Source organism: Onychomys torridus, chromosome 4 (assembly GCF_903995425.1).
Source record: "Onychomys torridus chromosome 4, mOncTor1.1, whole genome shotgun sequence".
Lineage (NCBI taxonomy): Eukaryota > Metazoa > Chordata > Mammalia > Rodentia > Cricetidae > Onychomys > Onychomys torridus.
In genome coordinates, this window is record NC_050446.1 from 5,824,363 (window position 1) to 5,840,200 (window position 15,838).

The following is a 15,838-nucleotide window of genomic DNA, read 5'->3' on the forward strand; positions in this document are numbered from 1 at the left end:
GGCACCCTCTGTGGCCCTACTGGCTAATATAGCAAGGGGCAAGGCCTAGTGCGTGGGGTTGGGGGTGAGGGAGTGGAGTGGTGTTTGTGGCCATTGGGTGGGCCACTTTGCTAGTGGGGTGGCTGGGTTCCCCTTGGGAAGGATCTGTGTAACCTCTGGCCCTGGTGGAGCTGCGGGGTGACGCCTGCTGAGTTGAGGGCCTTCACAGGCAATCCTCCATCTCCACATAGGAATGGATGATCAGGCTAAAGGGCTGTCTGTACTAGGGACAGACAAGACTCAAAAGTGATTCTCCCTGGAGTCTTTGGAAAGCAGCCTAAATTCGCCCTGTTCAGTCATCCAGAAACCAAAGCCAGACAGTTATCTAGTGTTAACTATGCTTTACACACAAGGAGGTGGAGGACTCAGAGGTCAAGAGACTTGTGTAGTTGTGACTGGGGATTTGGTCCTGTGTTTGTCTAGTCCATGCCCACAAGTTAATCTTGGTGCACCAGGGGAATATCAGTATTCCCCTGGTAATATGCATTTTGGTACTATCAAGTCCGGTCAGTGATGGACGTCAATGGAGTTGACCAGGACAGTGCTGGGTATTTGCTAATGCTAATGTTCTCTGCCAGCAAAGGCCTCTGGCAAAACTTTGAAAGTTTCCTGAGCACCTATTTGTTGTGATTGGCCTTGAACTGGGCATTGGGGTGTAAAGGTAAAGTTGGGTTTACACCAGTGCTGGTAACTCGGGTGTTTAATGACTTCTCAGTGGGATAAGCAGCTGGAATTTGGGGGCTTTACTGGGTAGGTATGGAGAGACCTTTCCAAAGGGCATCATTAAGATCCCCTGGGTGGTAGGATACCTTGAACAGTCTGGTTTGGATAGTAGTAGAGTGGTGAGCAAGCCTGGATAAGTTGACAAAAGCCAAGCTCTGAGGAACCTGGGCTTGCATCTGAGTAGAGCAGAGACTGTTGAGATTTGCATCCTGGGAAGCTAATGGCTGCAGCAGGCAGCTAGGTTTAGGTGAGATGGACCTAATCGCAGGGTAGGTGTTCTGAGGGAGCAGGAATGATGGGCTCAGAAGTGTTTGGGAGGAGGGTTAGGCTAGACCTGAATGTGCATGAGGAGGCAAGGAAGGGAGCTTCAGGGTTCTGACTCTGGCATCAGGGTAGTTTTTAGTCTTATCACCAATAAGTGGCCCTAGGATGTGACAATAGAAAGCCTAAGATAGAACCAGACTGAGAACGTGAGGCAGACGCTGTTGGGGCTGAAGAGGTTTACTCTTGCATATGCAGGCATAGGGCCTACATAGGAAAGACTTGAGGAATGTGAAATGGACTTGAAAAGCAGTGGAACCCCTTTTCTCTGTTCTCTTTAGTATATTTAAATGGGCAGAGGTGTATGGGGGTGTTCCAGGAGGTAAGGTTAGCATGGGCAAGGCACAGACAGGACCGTCCTGGAATGTGCTTGAGGAACAGTGTGTCCTGGCTAGCTTTGTTGTCAAAAAGTAATAGGAAGTGTGGGAAGTCAGAGTGGGTACTCGCTGGGAGATGCTGACTGAGTTCTGGGAGCATTGTGAGGCTCTCAGTGGGCCTTGAGGTAAGCAATTTGTTATGGGGTTTGCGTGTGAGAACAAGTCACATCCCGAGTGTGTTCAGTGAGAAAGCAGAAGTAAAAGATGGACTGAAGGGTCTGTTGGTTGTCAGACCCAGAAACCCAACTCAGACCAGCTGAGCAGGACGGGGGAGAAAGCTGGTGACATGCTGGTGACGGCACAGGGTCTGGCTTCTGGCACACGCCCCAGGGATGCCAGTGCTGTTGTCAGGATGGTCTCTTTCCTCTCCCATCTCTTACCCTCCCCCTCCATCCCAGCTCTGCCTCCTTTACCCACAGGTTTTCACCTGCTAGTGCCGTGTGATCCCAGCCAGCTCTGTGACTCCAGGGAAAACATTCCTCCCCAGCTGGAAGACTCTGGGGGAGGGCTCCAGTTATCAAGGGCCAATGTGATAGTCCTTACCTTGGTGAGCAGAGCAAGAAAAGCACTCGATGTGACTGGGGCGTGAAAGCCAGTGGTTGAAAAGCGGTAGTTTGTATGGCTTGCCGCAAAGATGACTGGGGTTTGTCAGAACCACACATCATGGACTCTGTATTGAGACTCCCAGTGGTGGGGGCAGGGACCTGGCTGAAGAGGACCAATGCAGCAGAAGCCGGTGGTGAGAGCTGGTTGGCTGTGCGGCCAGGAAGTTGGGACACACCTCCGAGAGCAGGGTGTGTTGGGAATGCAGGGGAACAGCTTTCTGGGGTGTTCTTCACCTTTCGAATGTATGACTAATCAGACCATGAGATGAAACTTCTTCACAGGGGTATCACAGCTCAATCTATAGGGAGAGCATAGGAGGCTGTCAGGAGGATGGCCATTCTGGGCTGTGCTCCCTAAAAGGCTGGCAGTCGGGAAGGAAGGTGTTTCAGTTTGGGTGCCCCTCCATCATCTCCGGGTTCTTATTTGTCCAGTGGTTTTTCCTACTACAATAGCAGCGTGTAATTCAGACTCAGTTCTCTGCCAGGACTTAGTGATAGTTTACTTTTGATCTTCTGAGGAAAATTGCCATGTATTTGAAAGTTTGTCACCAAGACGTACTGCTGAACAATATTTTATGTAGGCATGAAAAAAAGTAGCTTCCAAAGGCTCTGAAAGATGACATGTGCTCCTGGTGAAAACACAGTGCTGGGTGGTACTTTTTGTTTATGATTAGGGACATTCTATCCCCTTTCTTTTTGTCTTTTTATGAGAAAAGGGGATATAGGAGATGGCCCTAACCTGAGTGACTAGCCAGAGTCACTGCTAAGGAAGTCAGGAGAGAGGCCGACCTGTGGTGTGGGGTGTTTGGGGGCTCCTGAGATGTCCATTGACCTGTGTCCAGTAGCCGGGAAGATGTGTCAGTCAGGGGCTTTAACATGGCGAGTTTATTACATTTAACCCCCCACTACAGGAGGAGGCTGGGCATCTCAGGTGGCCCCTCAGTTGCCCCCTACTCTCATGGGTCTGCTGCTGCTGGGGGCTCTTACTTTACTTTGCCTCCTGTTCCCACTTGGGAAGACCCACCTGAGTCTTCGAGGCAGCCTGAGGCCTGTCTATCTGTCCCTGTGGGAGCGTGTAGTCATGAGACAGCAGTTCCCCTGGCCACCACCTGAGCAACCATCTGTCCCTCTGCACATGCATCTCTCCCCTAGGGGTGTTCAAGAGCCTCAACTGGAGGAAAAGCGAGGAGCCTATCCGGCTGTGGAACTTGGCCCATTTTGCCAGCACAGCGCTGACAATAAGGAAATGTGTTTGTATCCACCTGCCCGCTCCTGTCACACCTTTTCCGACTGCAGCCGAGAGAAGAGGAAGGCTAGGATGCTCTGGAGCTGCCTTCTCCTGTGTCTCCTTCATTTGTTCTTCCTGTCAGCATGAGCCCCTGGAGCATAGAGGTACCCACTATTTGTGAGGTGACAGCCATAGGAAGCACAGAGGCCAGTCAGGAGGGGACTGTGGAAGTCTGTGCCAAGGCTAAAGCAGGGATGGTGGGAAGAGCAGAGAGAAGGCAGGCTCTGCAGGCACTGCCTATGGGCCTGTGCAGTGCCTGCCTTCTCCAGTGGTAAAATGCTGGAGACGCCTAACTGCAGCAGCAGTGGCTGGATAAAGCCGGACAGTCATTCAGTGGAGGACTGAGTAGTCGTAAGAGTACAGGAGTCTTACTGGATTAGGAAAAGCCACCAAGCTACACCATGCAGAAACTGCAACAAGGGCATGAACAGGATTGTGTGGGCACTTATGACTTGTTTTCCATGGCGACTCATTCGAGGACACTTGGCCTCCTGCAGACACAAATCCCTGCATTGAATAGACATAGTTTGCTTATAACATGCACAGCTCCTCTCCTGTACATCACATCATCTTGATACCACTCGTAAACCCTATGTAAATGCTATATAAATATGTGCTATGCCATGTTGTTTAGGGAATGAGAAAAGAAAAGCGTCTGCACATGTGCAGTACTGATGCTGAAAAATGGAAGGCTGTAGATATTTTCACCCCATGTTTGGTTGACCCCACAGATAGGAACCTGTAATTGCAGAAGAAGCCTGGTTGTAGTATGCTGCTCTTTGTGGTAAGAGAAGGAAAGAGTGGGCTGGAAGGTGACTTAGTGGGGAACACACTTGCCACACAAGTGTAGTTTAGATGTAGGAATGGTGGCTGGCCTGCAACCCCTGCACTCATCAAGTGGAGACAGGAGATTCCTGTTGCCAATTTGCTAAACTAGCCAAATCTATAAGCTCTGGGTTATACTGAGAGACCTTGCCTCAATATGTAATATGAAGAGTGGTTATAGAAGACACCTGATGTCAACCTTTGACCTCCACAGGCATGCCCACATGCATACACACACCTGCAGAACTAGAGGTGGGGGACAGACAGCTGCTCCAAGAGTAAAATGTTTGCTATGCAAGCTTGGCAGGACCTGGATTCCAGCCTCACGACCCATGGAAAGACAGAAAGAGAAAACCAAGTCCACAGAGTTTCTTCTGCCCTCCACCCCCCTCCAACATACCAAACCACGCAGCAATAATAATTATAAGAAGGTAGAAGAAGGTGGGTTTGTATTGCTCTTCTTTGAGAATATGTGCATCAGAGTGTCTGACAGGGAGGCGGGAAGCCATCCATGTTGCTGTGGGCAGGACAGGCAGGAGCAGGAGAAGGGGGTTGTTCCGTCTGCATCCTTGTGTTGCTGGGTTTTGAAGCAGGTGTGTGCCCTGAAGAACAGAATCCAGATACATGGATATATTACACAGCTTTGAAAAGGTGATGCTGTGGAGGAGAACCCGGTGCTGGTCATTAGCTAGATACTGTTAGGAAAGGAGCGCCCTTAAATGCAGGACAGAGGGTAGCAGTCTGGCTCACGAGATCAGGAGAGAGTCTGATTTGGAGTTTGTTATGTTTGGGGGTTGCTGGGGTATGTGTGGAACTGTTCAGCAGTGGAAAGTTATGGTTTGAGATGGAAAGATCTGAGTTGGGGGTTAGCTGTGAGGAGTTATATTAACAATGAGGTCATGTTTGTAGGCTTAGGAATCCGGGGCGTGGGTGGTGGGAGCGGGGAGGTGGCCAGCGTGGAAGGGGGAGACTAAATCACTGACAGACATGGAATTAAGGATGCTGCTGAAGTACATGAAAAGGACTCGTTTGTTGCTGCTTCGTGTGACCTAAAAACAGGCAAGAAGATGGCCTCGCTCTCTGTGAGGACAGCCTGGCCCCTTTCTGTATGCCCAGAGCTCAGAAGTATTTCTGCAGCCTGTACAGGACTAACTTCCAGAAGCTACCGTTCTCCCTAAGGAGGTATGCCACTGCTAAGAATGGCATTCCTTTGACTGGAAAGTCTCGTTCTTTCCAGTTTTATGCTCCATGAGGACCAGAAACTCATTTGGGGTGCTCAGCTCAAAATCCAGAACCAGAACAGTATAAGCACACAGTATGAATATTGATTACGTAGTAGTGTGCTCTGCCCCAAATTCACCTTTACCACACTCATTTTTGTAGATCCCACTTTGACCTTAGGAAGTGACCAGCTTTATCTTGTTGTCCCTTAGAGTAATTCATGTGCCTAATCCTAATACTTCTGTTTCCTGTATTTCTGCGTGTTCTTTTTTTTTCCTGTTTTCTCTAAAGAACATCCTCCCTTCTCTCAAACACCCTGTGCCATGAGTTTCATAGTTTCTTTTTCGGAGAGTCTCTGAGTCAGAGGAGCTTCGAGAGCAAGCATTTTGGAAAACATTTTAGTCTCTTGTTTGATCTGTAAATCACCAAAGAAAGAGTTGGCTGCTTCCCACAGAGTGGTCTGTGTGTGCCTGCAGGGAAATGGAGCACAGGTCAGCAGAGTAGACCTAATCCAGCCCACACACTCAAATACAACCCAGAAATCATTCAGAAAGTAGCTCGGGGCATCTCTCTCCTGGGTTGCCTCAAGGCAACAGTCATGTCAGCTCAACAAACTATTTTTTGTTTGAGACTATATTTTTGACATACTGGTATTGACTATGAGAGATCAAAATATGCCGTTTTGGCATAAGGGATATTTTGGACTTGAAAGTAACTGAGAAAAAACAAACAAGGAAGCTCTCCCCATGTGCAGCTGCCCTTCTCTCCCGAACCAGGAGGACAGCTGTCTTCCAATGGAAGGTGACAGCGCCAGATGAGTCTGCATACACCAGCCTACTGAGTAGCCCCGCCAGCACCAGTTTCTACGTGTTCGCCCCTCCACAGTGTCCTGTCTCCTCACTGTGTTTCACCTTTGTTAAAGTGGTAATGGTCCCAGATCTAAGTGTTTCTTTCCTTTCTTTCTTTCGAGCCTCCATTTGTATAACATTAGAAGAGGCTGTGTTTACCTTTTCTAACCCTGTTCAGTTTAATCTCTGCTCAGGCAGAGAGCAGAGAGAATGGTGAGGGAAGCTTTTCCTTCCTGACATCTGGGTACTTTCCAAAGTGACACACATTTTTAGACTATAGAAAACTTTAGCTTTTCCAACATTTTCCACAGAGTTGCTCGCTCTTCTCTGGCTGGTTGTGCTCTGGTGCACGGCTGCTTGATCAGGGGCACAGGTGCAGTTTTGATTGTGCTCAGACACCATCCTAAGTGCTTTCATGGGCCTCTTCTCATCACATCCCACAGGAAGTGCCATGATCAGCATGCGCTGGGTTCCTTCAGTGATCGAATCCTGTTGTCCTTACTGAGGCCTGGAAGGGACTTCTTGCCAAAGGTCAAGGAGAGAGTTACTTGTGGGCTAGACAGAGATAAGTAATTATCAGGCCACCTTTATGAGCATACAGCCTCTCCAGATGTCTGGACATTAGTTCACCTGAGTTTTGTTTCCCAGTTCTGTTTTCTTTGTAGGACCAGATTTCTCACTAAGCTATAATTTGTATGCACAACATACAAGAACCCTGAGTAGAGCAGTTGGGTGCATTTTGATGGTTGCAGGTGATTGAGATTTTATGTCAGTCAGTCTCAGTTGCATTGACTGCTTAGGAAAGCTACCCATCTCAACACAAGCGTGGTCATGAGATGACATTTGGTCATTGTGATAGTGCTCACTGCTTTCTTTGTTCAGTCATATAACTGGCCTTGTATAGACATCTGGAAACATTTTTTTAGATTAACCTGCAGCACTTTTACAATTTTTATGTCTGATTAAAGAGCAAATTTCATATATGCACTCTGTAAGTCAGCTCACTTCAGTCACCTGTGCCATCATGAGTGCAGGACTTATCTTGCCAAGCCTGACCCTCGAGAGGACTCTGAAATGGTCAGTGTGTCTGTCCTGTCTCATCCTTGGTCACTTCTGCAGTGTAGCTGACCTTGTCTTTAGTGTTACTCTTAACCTCCAGGATGTGGCCGTTCTCAGGCTTCTGGAAGACTTTGCCATAGAAATGACCTTAATTTGTTTTGTATGGCCCCAAAGGGCTGGCTGTCTTGTGTACATGCATGCATTGACCCATTCATCTATTATTCAAAAAACCCTACTAAGGGCTAACTCTGTGCCAGTTTTTGTGTGTGTGTGTGTGTGTGTGTGTGTGTGTGTGTGTGTGTGTATGTGTGTGTGTGTGTGTGTGTGTTGTTTTGTTTTGTTTGTTTTTTGTTTTTTTGTGGGTTTTTTTTTTTTTTTTTTGTCTTTTGAGACAGGGTTTCTCTGTGTAGCTTTGCGCCTTTCCTGGAACTCACTTGGTAGCCCAGGCTGGCCTCGAACTCACAGAGATCCGCCTGCCTCTGCCTCCCGAGTGCTGGGATTAAAGGTGTGCACCACCATCGCCTGGCCTGTGCCAGATTTTTTTATGTCAAGTGCTAAGGACTCAGCCTTGAACAGAAGCAACAGGATTAAGTTCTGGTGGAAAGACAGACAGATAACAATCAAATCCCTCTTTGTAATTTCTAGCCTAGGGAAAGGGGGTATGGAGAAGGTCAAATTCGGAGAGGACACTCTAGGTCCTAAGGCAAAAGAAACTCAGCAAGTTGAAGGAAGAGGGAGGGAGGCTGTGTGGCTGGAGGGCTGGAGGGAGGGGGGAGCAGAGCCAGACTAGACAGGTGGCCGGGGGTGTAAGTGATGGCGAAGAAGTTTAGGAAAAATGAAAGGGTGTAGATGTAGGAGCAGCTGGCGGAAATTAGGCAGCAATGGATGCAGCTTGATATAGAAAAAAACCTGTTTAACAGGAAGACCGGAGAGCCATGGGGCATAGTGTGGGTAAAGAACGCTTTTTGAAGTCACTGGTAAAGGACACTCAGTCACAGATACTGGGTTGGACACCAGATGGTGCGTCAGACTCTGTACCTGAGTGTCTCCAAAATTCTTCCCCAACCCAAGAAAGGAAGACAGAGATGAGGTGGTTTCTGGGGGTTTGTAGAGGAAGTGCCTTGCACTGGCACCCAGTGGGTGAGAAAGGAGCCTGCCTGTTTCACAGGCTGGCAGTAATATCTGGTGGATGGAATATATTTTTGTTAAAATTGCAGGTACATATAGATCCCACTCCTGAAACTGCATATCAAGGAGTTGGCAGTGAGAACTGGGCATTTCTATATTTAGGCGAAAATACTCTTAGAGCAAACTTTAAAACTTTTACAGGGAAAGAACAAGACTGTATAACATCAGGTGGCAAAGCATTCTATCTGTCAGAAAAATTAAGACCATGTGGAAGAGATTGAAAGTGTCTACGTTCACATTTGAGATTTTCAGCCTGATCAGTGAAGAGACCAGGAACAAAAGGAAAAGCGCTGTCTGGAAGATATTTGTAATTCCTTCACTAAGAAAGGGTTGGTATTAAAAAGAGAGAAGCCCTACAGAGTAATTAGGAAGAGACCTTGATAAATAAGAAAGGTGCAGGTAAAGATGTGAAATGGGAAGCTCAGAAAAGAGAGCACGCTGGCCAGGAAGGTTAGGAAGAGAGTCCTCAGACGACTTGGGGAAGCAAATTCAAACCAGTCCTTCTTAAGACAACGTGGCCTGCCCTTCACTCCGAAGCCCAAGAGCTGACTAGGATGTGGAGTAAGGAGAACACGTGAGCTCCTCAGAAGAGAGGAGGGTGGGAAGGAAATTTGCCCCTTGGCAGGAAATGTAACAGTGTACCCAACCTGACCCCACAATTCCACTCCTGGATGTATAACTGGGGCATCACCTGTCCTGTTGTCAAGGGTGTGTGTTACAGCATTGTTTAAATGTTAGAAGCAGGACCAGCAAGATGGCTCTTCAGGTAAAGGCGCTTGCTGCCAAGCCTCAAGATCAGAGTTTAATCTTCAGGCCCCACATGATGGAAGGAGAGAACCCACTCATACAACTTGTCTTCTGGTACCCTCACACATACACCATGGCATATGCACATCCATGTACATAAACAGACACATCAATAAACACAATTTTTAAAAGTTACAAGCACAGAAGTGTCTGACACTGGAGAGTGGAGATGCTGTCCGGAAGTGATACTCAGGATGCCGTACCAGGGTCGGGTACGTGAACTAGAGAGAGCTACAGTTGTTGCCAATACAAACCTCCTAAGCATGTTGTTCAACCAGAGAAGCTACTACAGAAAGGTGTGCCTGTTAAGATTGTTATCTGTGTGAAAATCAGTATGTGTGATGGAGTGTGGTGGACTGCCTCTGTTGGTTGGAGAGGTATAGAAATGTGGGCTGGGAGTAGATACCAGATTAGTTCATAACTGTATCAGAAGATGAAGGATGAAAATGGGGCCAGGGAGAGGCTCACCAGTGTTTCACATGCATCTATAGTATTCATTATATGATTCTTTATCATTCATTATCTTGAAATATTTCAGAATTGAACAAATCAAAGGAAAAAGTCCAACTTATTTTTTTATATTTTAAAAATTATTTTATGTGTATGGGTTTTTTTGCATGTATGTATGTATGTATGTATTTATGTATATCACATGAGTACCTGGCCCATGGGGGTGGGAAGAAGGCATCAGATTCCCTGGCACTGGAGTTTCAGATGTTTGTGAGCTACCATGTGGGTGCTGGGAACTGAACCTAAGCCCTCTGCAATAGAAACAAGTGCTCTTAACAACTGAACCATCCCTCCAGCCCCTTCAGTTGATTTTGACAGGAAGATGGGGCTAAGAACCAAGGTCTAGAATCGGTATTCCTGCTATTTCAGTGTGATTATATATCCTAGGAGAACTGCTTAGAATTAGATAATGTCTCCTTGGGTCCAGAGTGGGGTCTGGCATTCTGCATGTCTAACTAGCCCAAGTGCAAGGCCCACTGCATAGCAACAGTTCTGGCAAGGAGTACTGTATAGAAGAATCCACTCTGGGTAGTGTGTCTCTCTTTAAGGCCTGGTTCAGCTAGGAGCAGACCTTGTGAATTCCAGGTGAGACCTGGAGAGGCAGACTTTGAAGAGTGGTCTAGCTTGATCTCTTGTTGCTTCAATGAAACCACTCAGGCCATGGACATCTTGGGGGAGCCTTGGGTTTATTTGGCTTACACTTCCAGGTTATAGCCCATCAGTGAAGGAAGTCAAGTCAGGAACCTGAAGGCAGGGACCAAAGCAGAAACCATGGAATGCTGCTGACTGACTTGCTCACTGAATGCTCAGCTATCTTTCTTATACAGCCCAGGCCCTAGGGATGATGCCACCCATGGCAGGCTGTTCCTTCTCACATCGGTCATCAATGACGACAATCTCTCACAGGCATGGCCAAGGCTAGTCTCATTGAGGCAATTCTTTAGTTGAGGTTTCCTCTTCCCAGGTGACTCTTGATTGTCCCGGTTGACAATAAAAACTAACCAGGACAAAGGGATTTCCTAAGACATTCAAGCAGTTAAGGGAGGTAGGTGGGTAGCAATGTATGATGTTGGCTGATTATAGGCTTTTATAGTAACACTTGGTTGTATCATTTATAGATTCCATGTGGAGCAATGTTTCTCCCAAACAAGTTATACTCTGATCTAAAAAACCCTCTAGTCTTGACCTCACGTAAGCCAACATTGTCACTGAAAAGTTGGGTCTAGAATGTGAGACAGACTGGATGTGCTAGAGGCAGGTGCTTGACAGCCATCCCTTGGCAAGTCCTATGCACTGTGACTCTGAGCTTTTTGAGAACAGAGCATATGCCTCTTGGGTGCAGCTCCTGCCTGCTCCATGGTATCTTATAGGTGCTCAGTGGCTGTTTGTTGAAGGAGAGAAAAAAATATGGATGCAGATGCACAAGCTTTAGTTGTTTTTCATGTGTGCATACGCATGAGGGGGATTGTGTGCACATGGGTGTGTGTGCACATGGGTGTGTGTGCACATGGGTGTGGTGTAGAGGCCAAAGGTCTGTCAGTTGTTTTCCTCTGATGGTGGTTGTCTTCCTCTACCTTTTTTTCTTTTTTTTTTTTTTTTTTTTTTTGAGGCAGGATCTTTCACTGAATCTTGCTGCCAATGAGCTCTGGGATCCACCCTTGCAGTGCTGGGTTTACAGATGTGTGCTGCTGTGCTAGGCTTCATGTGAGTGAATGTAAGTGCTTATGTGGCAAGCATTTTCCCCACTGAGTACCCACACACACACAGTTTCAGATATAGGGTTCTTGTTCGTTTCATTCTTTGTGGTTTTGTTTTATTGATGGTGGTTTCTTTTTTTTTTTTTTTTTTTTTAGAAAGATGCTCAGTGTGTAGCTCCTGGCTGGCCTGGAACTTGCTATGTAGACCAAGTTACCCTCAAACTCACAGAGCTCCCCTGTCTCCTAAGTGCTGGGATTAAAGGTGTGCTTAGATACAATTCTTTTATTTGTATATATAGTGTATCTGTCTGTGTGAGTATAGGCATATGTCTCTGGGTGCCTTTTGAGGTTAGAAGGTGTTAGATTCCCTGGAACTGGCATTACAAGTGGTTGTGAGCCACCAATGTGGGTGCTGGGAACCAAACTTGGGTCCTCTGGAAGAACAGCAAACATTCTTAACTACTAAACTATCTCTCCAGCCCTACAGGGTTTTTGTCTTGTTTTATTAAACTTTTCTTTTTCTTTGAAATGGGATTTTACCATGCCTGCACTGGCCTTGAATTGCTGAACTTAAGCACTTCCTGCCTCAGCCTACCAGGAAGCTAGAGCTACAGGTGTGTACCGGTGTACCCAACTTTTAGTTAAACTCTTTATTTTGGTATATACTCATAGATTTGTATGTAGCTGTGGTGAGAAATAACACAGGCAACACCGGGAACATCTTCCATGACTAGAGTACAGCATCTCAGTAGGAAACAGTGATGAAATCCACTGGTCTTTCTTATATTGCCCCAGATTTACATACACTTTGATCTCATGGGATTGTGTCTTTCAACACAGATAAGAAATAGAGCAGGAGCCAGGTGGTGGTGGCACACGCCTTTAGTCCCAGCACTCAGGAGGCAGAGGCAGGCAGAGATCCAGGACAGGCACCAAAACTACACAGAGAAACTGTAGTTAGAGTTTTCCTGCCTGGCCCAGTCAGGACAAATCTCTCTCACCCACCAGTCCCACAGTCTCTCAGACCCAACCAAGAAAGCACACAGAAACTTATATTGCTTACAAACTGTATGGCCGTGGCAGGCTGCTTGTTATCTACCTTTTCTATCTTAAATTAACCCATTTCTGTTAGTCTATACTTTGCCACATGGCTTGTGGCTTACCAGTGTCTTTACATGTTGCTTTTCATGGCGGCGGTAGGCGGTGTCTCTCTCCAACCTTCTACTTCCCAGAATTCTCTTTCTCTTGTCCCGCCTATACTTCCTGCCTGGCCACTGGCCAATCAGAACTTTATTTACACAGAGTGATATCCACAGCACTTCCCCTTTTCTTTTTTTTAAAGGAAGGTTTTAACTTTTACATAGTACAATTACATATAACAAAACAATTATCTAGCAAGAATCACAGTTACAATATTAAAGAAGCTATCCTATCTATCTTATATTTGTGAGTCTAAGGTTTTATATCTAACTTATCTTGTATCATAACTGAGAAAATTATAACTATCTAGTCTTCAACCACATCAAAGACCTCAGAAGGATATAATATTACCTGAGAACCGGGAGAAGGATGTAAGCATTTTTCAGGAATCTTGCAAGAGTAGACAGAGACAGCTGGCAGCCTGGACAGTCACCTAATGTTCCTTTGTAAAGTTGGGGCATCTGTCTTCAGCCCACAGGGCTAGAGTCTCTTGGTCACTTCTCTCAGTGTCCTGTAGAATGTCTGGCCGTTTCCTCTGCGAAGCAGGAACCTGAAGGACCATTTGTCAAGCAAAGTTTACTGGTCACCTTTCTATGGGTCCTGCATGTCCAGTCGATCAAGCAGTCCAGGCAAGAACAGTTTCTAGCCCAAATGGCTATTTTTGCCAAGGTGAAGATAAGATATGAAGTGTTTTCAATGTCCATCTTCCTCTCTGAAGCAAATCGGTGCTGCCAGGAGCAGACATGTCTCACTGTCCAGAAAGTCTAAATTTTAAAAATATTTTAAATGTCATATTCTGTAGGTCTTTGAAGTATTTGAAGATTACCTATCTATCTGAAATATCTCTGTAGGTCTTTGAAGTATTTGAAGATTACCTATCTATCTGAAATATCTCTGTGTATACCTAGAAGACTTAACTAACATGGCTACGAGTATGATTATCATAGATGACTAATTATCAATCTATTTTTAATTATCTATTACAATTTTAAATGAGCTATTTAAACATAATACCTTAAACAAGAGTAGAAATATACACACAATATAACAAAATTAACTAAGTTTGTATCAATAGACTAAAATCTAAACCAATGTAAAACATTTTAAACAAGTTGTTGCTCTTTAGAAGTAAGTTCCCTAATCTACCCTTTCATCCTATTATATCTATATCATATCTCCTTTTCTTCTTTAGAAAGAGATCGCATTTATAATCAACCTGCTTTAAATAAAAATATTGGTTTTTCTCTGTCCCACACCAGAGGGCTCTTCTGATTTAGGACACAAGAATCTCTTAACTATTTCTTTTAGCAATATGTCTGGGTTTAGAGAAGGAGTGAGCCAATTCCATCTTCAAAGCCAGCTTGATAATTTTGGGAATGTGGGCGTAGTTTCTCTTACTACTTCCTGCTGGAGGGGGGCGCTGTATCTTATGGGGATACAAAGAAAATTTTAGGATTATAGAGTAGTCCATTAGGGTGAACCTCTGAGCCAGTTGCCTTGAAACCGTTCTGGATGTCAGATCATCTGGGCCATGGTGTCATCGGAGACCTTTCAGGTGGTCTTGGCTGATCAAACCTGATATATCTTAATCTGGAACAAATCCACAGCCTCTGGCTTTCTGTGGAAACAAAAGCAGAGACTCTTTTCCAAAGCAACATATCCTTATATCCAAATTTTGAAGTCAAGGTACCTTTAAAATTTACATATTTGTTTAACTCAACAGTTTTTACGATCAAATCTTTTTCTGTAGTTAAAAATCCCAAAGACAAGACAAACCAGATTCTCTGTGTAATATCCATCTTTGTAAGACTGAAACGCCGCTGTGGCTGCTGGCTCCGCCCACCTCAGCTTCCCAACATGGTGGTGGTACAGTTTACCGCCAGCTCTGGGTCTAGAAGCAGTTCTATCAAAGCAGCACATAGCCCAGAAACTTTTTTTTTTTTAAACTAGCAAAGGCTAAATCCACCATGCAGCAGAGTAAAGTGCTGCTTGTAGACTCCTCATTCCCACCACACTGCAGGTCAGATGCACACACCAGGAACCCGCCATAGTAGCTCAAACCAGCAGGCTGCCGCTAACTTGAGAGAAACAATTAGGAAGCTGTTTTTAGCTCTGTTTTAGAATCTTTTTTCTCAGGTTTTAGGTGGAAACTCTTGCAAACACGTTGGGCGCCATTTGTAGTTAGAGTTTTCCTGCCTGGCCCAGTCAGGACAAATCTCTCTCACCCACCAGTCCCACAGTCTCTCAGACCCAACCAAGAAAGCACACAGAAACTTACATTGTTTACAAACTGTATGGCCGTGGCAGGCTGCTTGTTATCTACTTCTTCTATCTTAAATTAACCCATTTCTGTTAGTCTATACTTTGCCACATGGCTTGTGGCTTACCAGTGTCTTTACATGTTGCTTTTCATGGCGGCGGTAGGCGGTGTCTCTCTCCAACCTTCTACTTCCCAGAATTCTCTTCTCTCTTGTCCCGCCTATACTTCCTGCCTGGCCACTGGCCAATCAGAACTTTATTTACACAGAGCGATATCCACAGCAACACCGGGAACATCTTCCATGACTAGAGTACAGCATCTCAGTAGGAAACAGTGATGAAATCCACTGGTCTTTCTTAGATTGCCCCAGATTTACATACACTTTGATCTCATGGGATTGTGTCTTGCAACACAGATAAGAAATAGAGCAGGGGAGCCAGGTGGTGGTGGCACACGCCTTTAGTCCCAGCACTCAGGAGGCAGAGGCAAGCAGAGATTCAGGACAGGCACCAAAACTACACAGAGAAACCATGTCTCAGAAAAAAATTGTTCCATCCCCAGAGGTGGGGGTTGTGATAACCAGAATTCTGTTATTTCAAGAATGCTTTATGAAGTCAGGAGTGCTGGTACATATCTATAATCCCAGAACTCAAGAAGTGCAGGCAGGAGAATCAGGAGTTTAATGTTATCCTTAGCTACATAGTGAGTTCAAGACCAGCCTGGACTGTGTGAGACCCTATCTCTGAAAATAACAAATGAAGAAAAATGTGAAACCTTTGGGATTGGCTAAATTCATGCCCTTTAGCACCCTAAAAAGTCATCCACATTGTTGTGTATAGTGCTTGTTTTTTGGTTTTTGTTTTTGTTTTT

General features: G+C 45.6%; 1 protein-coding gene across 9 annotated transcripts in view; it reads left to right on the forward strand.

The window, feature by feature from the left end:
• Garnl3 (GTPase activating Rap/RanGAP domain like 3) overlaps nt 1-15,838 on the forward strand; it is a 148,730-nt gene that overhangs the window by 20,916 nt on the left and 111,976 nt on the right. The gene's annotated exons all lie outside the window — the stretch shown is intronic.